Below are 11,569 nucleotides of genomic sequence, written 5' to 3'. Positions count from 1 at the left end.
AGTAGGCGGATGTGGCTGTAACGTTCCACTGTTGGGGCTAGCAGGTTTACATGGTGTATTGTATGATTGTGACTTACAATTCTTTAATAATAAGAACCAACACGTTTTCATGCATATGTTGTTTTGTAGTTGGACTGTTCTGGTTGCCTTAATTATATATGTTGTTTAACTTACGTACTTGTATATGAATTAATTTGTATGCAATTATATGAATCTTGTTGTTAATGTGTTTCATATGTTGTTAATGTTGTCACCGTCCGTGTCGATTGATCTGTCGAGCATCAAACAAACCTTTCTCATGAACCTTGCTATATCAACCATCACACTCGTGTTGGATTGATTCGTGAGTGTTGTTCGTGTTATCTTACCTTGTATGTTGTGACTGCCGCATCTGAGTGGACTGCTCCGCCGAAAGCTGTGCATGTCCTTTGTGTGTTGTTTTCCTAGCCGAGTTGGGATTGGTCCCTTTCAACCTAGAACTCACCTTCACCTTCCTCTCCCTTCAAAGTGTTGGAACCTCTTGTACACATTCCTTGATTCTTTGCATCAGTCACACCCTTACTTCTGGTAGAGTTATCTTACTTGACTCTATGCGACATCGCGGTCAAGGCATTACCTTACAACCCACTGCTGGGACTCCTACACCAAACGGTCTGAGGTCTAATTGGGGCTTCTTACCGGGTATATGCCCTTGACATGTTGGTGGGTCCAGCACCGTCAACAAATTCTTTCGCATTTTATTGGTGTTCAAATGGAAGATATACCATGGGTGGCGGATGGAGACAAAAACACCAAGTTTTTTCACGCATTTGCAAATAATAAAAAACAAAGAAACTCCATTAGGGGCATCAGAGGTGAAGATGGGCAACTTCTATATGACCAAATTAGAATATAACATGAGGCACTCAGACATTTCAAGAGCCAATATGAAGCAAGGGAACACAACTATGTCACGCAACGAGAAAACATAGAACATTTGCCCCAGATGTTTAAATAGGAGGAAGATGAGATGTTGGGAAGATTGATTCAGGAAGAAGAGATTGTGGAAGTTATGCAGACTACTGCGAAAGAAAAAATCCCAAGGCCAGATAGATGGGGAGTGGAGTTATTTCTCCATTTCTAGGAACTTATGGTTCTAGACATTCTTGAAGCAACAGAAGAATCTAGAATCAATAGATACATTTATGGGGCATTGAATGCTATGTTCATTGCATTAATTCCTAAGAAGGATCACTTGAATACTCTATCAGACTATAGGCCAATTTCTCTCTACAATGCAATATATAATATTATCTCAAAATTGATTGTTATGAGGATCAAGAATACCCTATCTACATTCATCTCACCCGAACAATTTGGATTTTATGAAGGCAAACAAATACAGGATGCTATTGGCATAGCAAAACAATGCCTACACTCATTGAAGGTCAGAAAAAGGAGGTCGAGCATGATCAAGGTGGACTTGACCAAATCATATGATTGCATTAACTGGGAGTTTTTGAGAATGGTTATATATAAGGTGGGAATTTCAACAAGTAATATTGGCTAGATAATGGCATGCATACAAACAACAAATTTTTCAATTATAATAAATGGTTTCCCGGTCTATTTCTTCAGGGCTTACAAGGGACTCCATCAAATATGTGCATTATTGCCACTTCTTTTTATATTGGTTATGGACCGCCTTAGCAGCAAGCTGAGAGAGGCAAAAGATAGAGGTAGAATAAAGGGTATGAAGGTATTGAAGAACATGAATGTCACTCCTCTTATGTTTGTTGACGATCTCCTCTTTGGAGGCATGGACGATAATGATGAATGGGAGGTTATACATCAGATCATTATGTCATTTAGCGAGGCATTAGGGCTATGCATGAACACATAATGATCATGGATGATAAGGAAGATCCTCGATGCGGGGAGATTTGCAATTTATTTGGGATATCGGTGACTAATATTAAAGAGGGCATCAAATACTTGGGATTCCAACTGAAGGCAAACAAATACATGAACACATACTGGGAATGGTTGCTAGACAAATTTAATAGGAAATTCACTGGATGGGCACAAAAATGTATCTCTATAGGTGGGTGATTAACTCTAGTGAGATCCATCCATTAGAACATCTCGATGTTCTAGATGCATCTCTTTTTACTACCTTTGGAGATCTTTCACAAGATTAACAAGATAATGGCAAGATTCATATGGTCGGGAACGTAATTGAAAGGGAAGATCCACCTAGTAAGATGGATGACTATAGCAATATTGACAGAAGTAAGGGGGTGGGGCATTCTGAATACACACAACTTTAATTGTGCCTTAATCATAAAAAACTTGTGGAGAGAAATTAATGATAATGGTATTTTGGCACAGATAATAAGAGACAAATACATGAAAGTACAAACCTTCTCAAAATGGACCAGGATGGGGGCTAGAGGGACCTAGGGATCATCATATGTATGGAGCAGTATGATAAAAAACCGTCATTGGATGTTGGGGTTTATGTGATGGGAATTGGGAGATAGAAGACAGGTGAAGGTCGGATTGAATGTTATGAAGGGATTTGTTGGTAAACACTCCCTTGCGGTTCCCCTCTTCACAACGCTCCACGAAATGGGCATAACCAAATATGCTCATATCACTTGTAGGAACAACTGGTTTAACTCCAAACAGAAATGGAAGAGGGCTATAGAGATTGGGTTGATCGACAACTTGGCAATTGAGTGTGAAGCTTTTCTCACAAATTTGTATGACTTAGGTGCATGCAATAGAGTTGGTGAAGACTGTTTGAAGTGGGAAGCTCCAACCAAGAAAGGACAACCTAAAGTCAAAGACATATACAAACGTCTTCCAAAGGCAGAAAATACATTTCAAATCAATTCATGGTTCAAAAACGCATGGGGGTGGGGGATACAAAAAAAACTAATATGTTTTGGTTGGCTAGCCATTCACAAAAGAGTATTAACATGGGATAGATTACAAGGAAGAGGCTTTAAAGGCCCGAGTATATGCTTCATGTGCAGGGAACGTGTAGAGGAGACATATATTCTATTTATTAGATGTTCATTCGCTAGGGAGGTTGGGCAGGGGTGATGGATATATTAAAATTGGATGACACGAGATCAATACAATCTCTAAATAACATTTTCTTCTTTTGGTACAAGTTTCGACCTGAGCATCACACTCTCCCTTTTTATGTCATATGGACAATATGGTGCAATCATAATGCATGGATATTCGAACAGAGGAGGTTGGTGGTTAGGGATGCGATACTGAAGATTATCACATATTTTTCTGAGTGGCCCCAAGATGACGATGAAAAAAAAGAAAAAAGAAAAAAAGACAATATATAAGGATATAAAGGGGAAATTTCCTATAGGATATTTTGACGGGACTAGTCAACAAAGAAGGTGTGGTTGTGGAGTTGTCATCATCTTGGAGCCAAGTCAATACTACCATTTCTGGTGGAAGGGAGGTCGAGGTACAAACAACAGAGCTGAGATCATTAGAGACCTCAACTTTGCTAAATGGTTGGGTTTGGAGAAAATATTCGTTCATGGAGATGCCAAGAGCATCATTGAATGGGTAAAAGACTACGCTCAATTCAATCCCCATACTCTGTCCAACTGGATGAGCTGCATCAGAATCTTGGGAAACAACTTTCAAAGCATTACTTTCACTCATATATATAGAGAACCGAACCAGGTAGTCGATCTTCTCTCTACGAGGGGTATTGATTCAGAGACAGGTAAGTACCATTTTGTTGCTTATGTGTATGGCAAACTTATCAATGTTGGGTGCATCAATTCCATATAGGTACTGCAATTATCATTTTTTTGACGGTTTTATGATGTATATGCAGGTGTCATCCACTCTGTAGAAAGGAAAGAACTTAAAGATCAGGAATATATTTCCATTTTAAAACTAATAATAGATAGAATTTTTCATTTTGTAATTAAGAATGGATAGAATATGGAAGAAAACAATTAGAAAAGTTAGGGTATCTATGAAAAACATAGAAAATGTATGGAAACATAATGCATAATTTTGGCTCAGTAAGGGTAGGAAACATTGCTTCAGATAGGAAAGATCAATAGAAAATGCATGGAATCCACAACGAATGTACTCTGTTTTTATTAATGAAAAGAAAGCCCTTTTTTCGATTGAAAAAAAAATGGAAGTATACCCTTTTCCCTATTGTCATGTTATTTTTTCTCTTAATTGGAGATCAAATTGAATTATGCTTCAACCTCTTGCTTCCCATTATTCTCCTCTTTATCTAGATATAAATTTCCATTTCATGGAGAACCCGATTAACTATAATTTTGGTGAAATCTATAAAATAATTGATATAATAATATGTTATGGAAAGACTTAGATATTAATAATTATTTTTATTTATTAACGCCATCCAAGAACGCAGTGCGTTGGGTTGATAATTCAAAGTTAAATAATTAAGAAGTTGGAGTACTTCCCCACATTTCGTGGATGGTAAACTTGATAAACCGGGTTAACCATTGGCCCTCATTATGGTACCTAGCCCCAACTAGCAACAATATGAAAGAACATCACATTTGGCTCTAGACCAATTGAGCTAACCTTTGGAGGTATTTAATTACTCACATATATTAAAATAGTTAATAATAATTATCTTATAATTATATATTACTTAATATTAAAAAATTAAAAATAGCTAATTATAACTTACATGATTATATACAATTATAATTATATGTTAAAAAAAATTGTGTGTCTGTGTTTGTACACTATCTTGGATCCACATCTTAACTCAAGATCTACCAAGCATTCATAGGGATCAAATCTCTTGAAATGCAAACCTCTTTTAGAGTGAAGGAGATTTGATCCCTCTACCGGCTTCATAGATCCAGAGTTAAGATGGATTTAGGTTGGTAATAATTAAAATTGAATTATTATTATGCTAAAATATAATCAAGGGTTAAACTAAAACATTTACTTTTTCTAGTACTCTCTCATGCATTGAAATTCATTGAGCTTGTATTTCAACACTTCACTAGCCAACTTGAAAGTTCCTTTAATTGAATCCAATCAAAAAAATAATTATGAATATTGAGATATTTTACTAATGCCTAGCAACAAAGTACTTTTTTCTTATTAATATATTTTTGTTTTAAATATTATATGTAAACTAAACATACAATGAATTATACATCCTGTAATATAAATAATATTATTTTCTATCAAGTCCATATTAAGTAGTAAAGAAATTATATATCTCCCCTTTACTAAAAAGTTTATATATATATACGGGGAACGAAGGAGTGGGAGGGGTGTTGTACAACCTTGACAGAAAAATAGAGACAAGGTATGCTTGGGGATTGGGAAATGCTTCAAATAATCAAGTCGAGGCTTTATCCCTATGGCAAGGATTAAAGATTGCTATCTCAAAGGGTCTACGTCAAATAAGTATAATTGGGGATTCAATGATCATTATTCAAAGGTGCATCAAGATCAAGCAACAAAAGAAAGCAGAACTATCCTCCATTATTCAACGAATAGGGATACTTCTCAATGAAATTGAAGATTATGATTTTTACCATGTCAAAAGGGAGAACAACCAGTCGGCAGATGACCAAGCCAACAAGAGAGTCGCTATAGAACAATGGATAATGGTCTTAGACCAAGCACAAACACTAATATGTCACGTTCCATGAACGGAAAAATACGAAGCATGGACAAAGCCAAGGAATGGAATAATCAAGAATTTAATGATGGCAATCCACTACCTCCTATCGATCATATCGAGGCATGGCAGGTCCCTTTGAGGAGGCGAGACAGGCAAATGGGACGTCACATACCCAGATGGAGGTAGAACGAAATTAGTGCCATGATGTCATACAAGTGGAAGGGGAAGGGAATGTTATTAATTTTCAACTCTAGTGAATGAAGAGGCAATACATCATACAAGTTGCAACATTCATTTTCAAGTTGCATTGCGAGCAAAATGGTGGTTCCAGGGATGGAGGATCGCACTGAGATTGATTAGAGACAAGGGAATCACATTCAATGCAATAGGATGTTCACCACAATTGACAAGGAGTAGCTTAGAAATATAAGGAGATGGATGAAATAGTTAAATTTGAAGGTCATTCATATACATGGACGAATTTATCTCAAAATGGCATCCTCTAGAATAATGGAAGCAATGACATTATGGAGGAACAAGGGTCAGTGACCAAGGAGGACATTACGGCGATGGTAGCAAAAATGGGGGAGAAAATCACTTAAGAAGCCTGTGACCAATTCATAGTTGTGATGAACCAGCTCAATGGAATAAGGAAGGATTGGGAGCTTCTGTAGAAGTTTGTGGACCATATGAATGCAAAAATGATCAATCTAGACTTCAAAGTCGACAACATGGAAGTCAAGATGGAAGCAACAACAATTGGCATGCTAAAGGAAGTCATCGAGCTTGAAGAAATGACACCATCTGGTACTCAGGATGGCGAGGAAGATGAAAAGGAACACAACGGGGTGAAAATGAATATCTTTGCTGGAACTGGTGAACATATGGCCCAGGAGGACAACTCCTTGGAGGAGTTTGCGGGCATTGGGTAGTTGTTTTTTTTTAAATAGTTATGTTATGTTTTGTTGTTTTGTCAAACTTTGTGGAGGTTTTTGGAGGAAATATAGTCTAAATGTGGTAAGAATAATAGCAGTGACTAGTGAGAGTAGCTATAAGTACTCTTTTGAACAAATTTTGGAAAGGACTGAACTAAAGCAATATGTGAATGTAAAGGACCTGTCTTGTTTCCAGTTTTGATATATATAAAAAGTTACATGTTCCTTTAATATATATATATATATATATATATAGTTGATGCAACATTTGCAGAAGTTTTACATGTAAATTTAACATAGAATGAATTACACACCATGTAATATCAATAATACTATTTTGTCAAACTCCATATTGGATAGTGGAGAAATTGCATATCTCCCTTTTACTAAAAAGTAAATTAATATTCTTTTACTTTCAATTTATTTATATCTATATAAAGTTGATGCAAATTGTTTTATGAGGATAAAATTAGGCTTTTTAATATTTTCCTCATACAATTAAAAAATTAATTTTTTTACTTCTAATTACTTTCTCTTTGTATAAAGTTAATGTAAAATTACGTTGGACATTTGAAGTATTTTATCTACGGCCAACATTATTTTTTTATAATTACTATTTTTAATTTGTTAATCTAAATATTATTTTATTATTTTTAAATATAATGTTATGTACCAACATCTATCCTATATTAGATTATAAAGCATGTCTCTGCACAATAATTAAGACCAAGGTGTTACTCTATGAAGTTGGTTGACCCCAACTAATCCTGAAGTCCCAATTTCATAGTCCTCAGACAAGTTAAAAATTGACCATTGGAAAGGGTTCGTGAGCCGAGAAATTTCCTTAAGTTGTTAACAGTTGTTGGGATTTGTATCCATACTGCTGTGTTGTTTAATGCAAATAAGATTAGGGGTTGTAGTACTTGAATATACTGTCACCCAGCTAGTCTCTCCAAAATTTCCACCTTTCCCAATGGAAACGAATCCCTAGAAATTAATGCAAAAAATATTATAAGAGCAGTGGTGGAATAGAGCCTTTGAACAAAACTATCAATAACTTAGTGAGATTATGGGATATTCATCCAAAGAAGCTCTGGAGGTGAGATCGATATACAACCCGATTGAAAAGTTGATCGCCCAAGATAGAATATTAAACAATTCCATTAAGTCGTCCAAGCAAAAACGGGGGAAGAAATGGCAGGAGTGTCAAGGATGTAAGCATTGGGAAGGCATGTGGATCCCTTGGATGAGCATCAAAGACGAGAGATTGTCAAATATGGCGATTTCATCAAGGCCACCTACAATGCCATGGACTTTGATCCAGCCAGCTCCAATAAAATGCCACCTTCTAGATAATTATGCTGAGGTCCAAGGCCTCCAGGTTTCTACATCTAGTATGAAATAGAGGAAATTCTCCTGCTAGCAAATTTAAGTACAGGCTCAGGTGCTGTAGCGACTGCATATCGCCAAATTCAGTAGGGATGGATTCGATAGAATTGTTACCCAAATCGATCAAGGAGAGGTTCTGACATTTCTTCAGCTGGGAGGGTATGGAATCGTTGAAGTTAGTAATAAACAACGACCTAAATATCAATTGCGTAAGATTTACGAGCTCGAAATGTATCGTGCCAGATAAATAATTAGTCCCCAAGAGAAGTTGTTGCAAGTTTATGAGATTATCAAGAGAAAGAGGGATATTTCCTTTCAACATATTGTTCTTGAGATCGAGCCTCCCTAGAGAGCCTAAGCAGAGATATTGGGATGGATTGTGCCATCCAAGTCGAAGGAAGGCAAACCCACGATCGAGATACATTGGAATCTGTCACAACTAGTTCCAATCCATGTGCAGAGAGATTGCGCTGAAGCATTCCATGAGCTGAGCAGAGTCTGTGAATCTGGTGTGAGATTTCTCTTGAATATTAGCAATGCCTTGCCATCTTCAGACAAACACGGAGTCCATGGAAATGGATTCACCATGAATAAGAATAATAGGAATGTCATCATCTCCATTGTTGGTGTTGGTGTTGAATGGGCCTCTCTGATGTCATTCAATTTGATTTTATCCTTTTTCACCTATTCGGGAACCATTTTCTTAGCCAGATGTGTGGGTTTGGAACCTGGCGTTATCAACAAGTTTGAAAAAGGCTACTGGCCACTAGCAACTACAAGTTGAATTTTAAATTTTAATTGCACATTAGATACACAAAACGAGATGACATGTTTTGTTTTTTTCCAATGAGTACGAGAATCACTGAAGCAATGAAGAGGCACAACATTAAAAACATATAGATTTGTATGTAGAGAATCATCAACAACAACACATCGAATTAAGATTCAACGATTTTTTTAACATTTTTAAGTAGTTTAATTACAGCTTTTTAAGAATTTTTTTAAATATAGTTAAACATTTGGAAAAATATTATTTTATATAGTTGAGGTCATATAATTTGAAGCTCCCGAATAGACAATGTAAATATTTTGAATCAATTCTTATTACAATGGATTATATATGATTTTTGAAATTGAAATCAAATTAAAAATAGATTGTTCTCCCCAGTTTCTAAAACAGTGTAATCACATACTAGAAAATGAACATAATAATAAAGAAGCCTCAAAGGAAGAGACAATGATGAATGGAAGCTCCTTAAAACAAATCAACAATCAATTCTCAACAATATTACAATGGATTATATATGATTTTTGAAATTGAAATCAAATTAAAAATAGATTGTTCTCCCAGTTTCTAAAACAGTGTAATCACATACTAGAAAATGAACATAATAATAAAGAAGCCTCAAAGGAAGAGACAATGATGAATGGAAGCTCCTTAAAACAAATCAACAATCAATTCTTATTACAATGGATTATATATGATTTTTGAAATTGAAATCAAATTAAAAATAGATTGTTCTCCCAGTTTCTAAAACAGTGTAATCACATACTAGAAAATGAACATAATAATAAAGAAGCCTCAAAGGAAGAGACAATGATGAATGGAAGCTCCTTAAAACAAATCAACTTTTCTTGGAAATGACATAATCAAAATACTCAGTCAAACTTGGTGGACTGGAGAATTCCATTGCTAATATCTAATAAACCTACGTATGCAAGCTGCTATGCCAGTCCACCAAACCTTCAAGAAACCCAAGTGTTATTTCCTTGTTTGCACTCTCAATTGTGTCACTTCCATGGATAACATTCCTTCCAACCTCTACAACAAAGTCGCCTCTAATAGTTCTGGGGTTAGGTGCTGCAGGATTTGTAGCTCCGATAATTTTCCTACAGTTGCAACAAGGCCAAAAATTATGTACTCTACCAATCTAGGAAGAAAGGCCTTTGAAGACAAATCCTTGTAGTGTTTCTTCGCAAATGATCTCTCTATAACCACCATCTTCAGACTTTTCAAAATAAATCCCTTCTTCTCAAACCTAGATATAATTTCTCCCTCCAATCCACGCTACATGCTATCGGACTTGATCTCTATGAAGATTTGCTTCATAATGAATCTGCTGAGAGTTCAAACAACAAGAAAATACTAGGTTTCTTGACACATATAGGGATACAATGACACACAGTTAGAATGCTACCTACCTTGACGCACAACTAGAATCATACCTAGCAACACTCACAGGCATAATTTGATGAATTGATCCATGACTCTGACAAATGTTGTGGGAACTTAGAATGAAACGATGCTTAGAGAAGGGGAGTTGTCACATGGCGTCCTTCCCTTGCGTGTCTAACGCATGTAGTCTATAAAAAATTAAAAAAACATGTCACTTTGCAGTACAATGTGGAAAATGCATACTATGCCAAGGTTGCTTTATGGTGGGTTTTGGAATGATTAAACCAAGAGTGGAGCGCACACTAGCTTCTCTTTTCACTGATAGTTGCTTTGATAGGGAGTCATTTCACCATTGATAGCTAACTTCTCTCACTTCCCTTATGTTTTTGGCAGTTGACGTTGACCACAAATTTTCCAATTATGTGGCTTGCTTAACAAATAGATCATGGATAAGACTCTAAACTTCACCCATAGATCTAGTTAACAAGATTATAATGCCAAGATTTGCATCGATCCAATAATAAGCATTAAAAGACTAGGATACAGAGTGTTACCATAACAAATATAACATTGTCAAGCTTTAGACTAACTCAAGAAATAACAATACTTAGAACTACCAATACAATTGCGTAAGATAATGCAGCCACTTTAGCATTCAAGAACCATTATAATAGAACTATATGATCCCAAATGTAGGACAAAATTTTGTGATTCTAAGTGTATTATGTGATCATAAAAAGTAGCAATGAGAACCATCCAAATGTGATGCCAAGGGACAATGATAAAACTTTGAAATATAACATGCGTCTTGAGTTGTATTTAGGTTTAAGAACGAGTCTAAGAAATTTATCAGTTCCATAACATATTTGTAACATACGATATTATTTCAACCATCAAAACAACAATTAAACTCATGAATAACAATGGAACCCTGGATGTGGAATGTAAAGTAGTGGGTGGTGATCTTAGTATGCACATGTAAGGATATATATGAGAAACACTCTTACACCTTTGGGTTGAGAAATAACTATTTATGGTATATGTAGTAAATCCTTGAGTGGAGAAATTTATTTTATATTCATTATACTTTCGGGTTTCAAGGTTCTTTCATAATCTTGTTATTCTTTTGTAGAGTTGAGGCTTCTGTGATCCATATCAAGTTTACGAGAGATTTTTGGGTGAAAATCACATGAGATACCATTTGTCGACGCGTTTCGAACCAACTAGTGTGGTTCATTGTCAAGACAACTTGACTTGGTTCGAAACGCGTCGACAAATGGTATCTCATGTGATTTTCGCTGAAAAACCTCTCATAAACTTGTTATTCTTATTGGATTTGAAAAACTTAAATGATCACTATTTGAGCTAAATTATTTAAAAACCTTACATCACCCAAAGCAATGGACT

General features: G+C 35.7%; 1 pseudogene; it reads right to left on the bottom strand.

Annotated features, from left to right (window-relative positions):
- Nucleotides 1-9,695: 9,695 nt before the first annotated feature.
- LOC149204984 (nucleoside diphosphate kinase 1 pseudogene) lies at nucleotides 9,696-10,096 on the bottom strand (annotated as a pseudogene).
- Nucleotides 10,097-11,569: the final 1,473 nt, after the last annotated feature.

This window comes from Pinus tabuliformis, chromosome 1_2, assembly GCF_031772625.1.
Source record: "Pinus tabuliformis cultivar Carrire ecotype Pingquan chromosome 1_2, CPIR1, whole genome shotgun sequence".
Taxonomy (NCBI): domain Eukaryota; kingdom Viridiplantae; phylum Streptophyta; class Pinopsida; order Pinales; family Pinaceae; genus Pinus; species Pinus tabuliformis.
The sequence above is the reverse complement of the archived record's forward strand: the minus strand, read 5'-3'. Positions and strand labels throughout refer to the sequence as shown.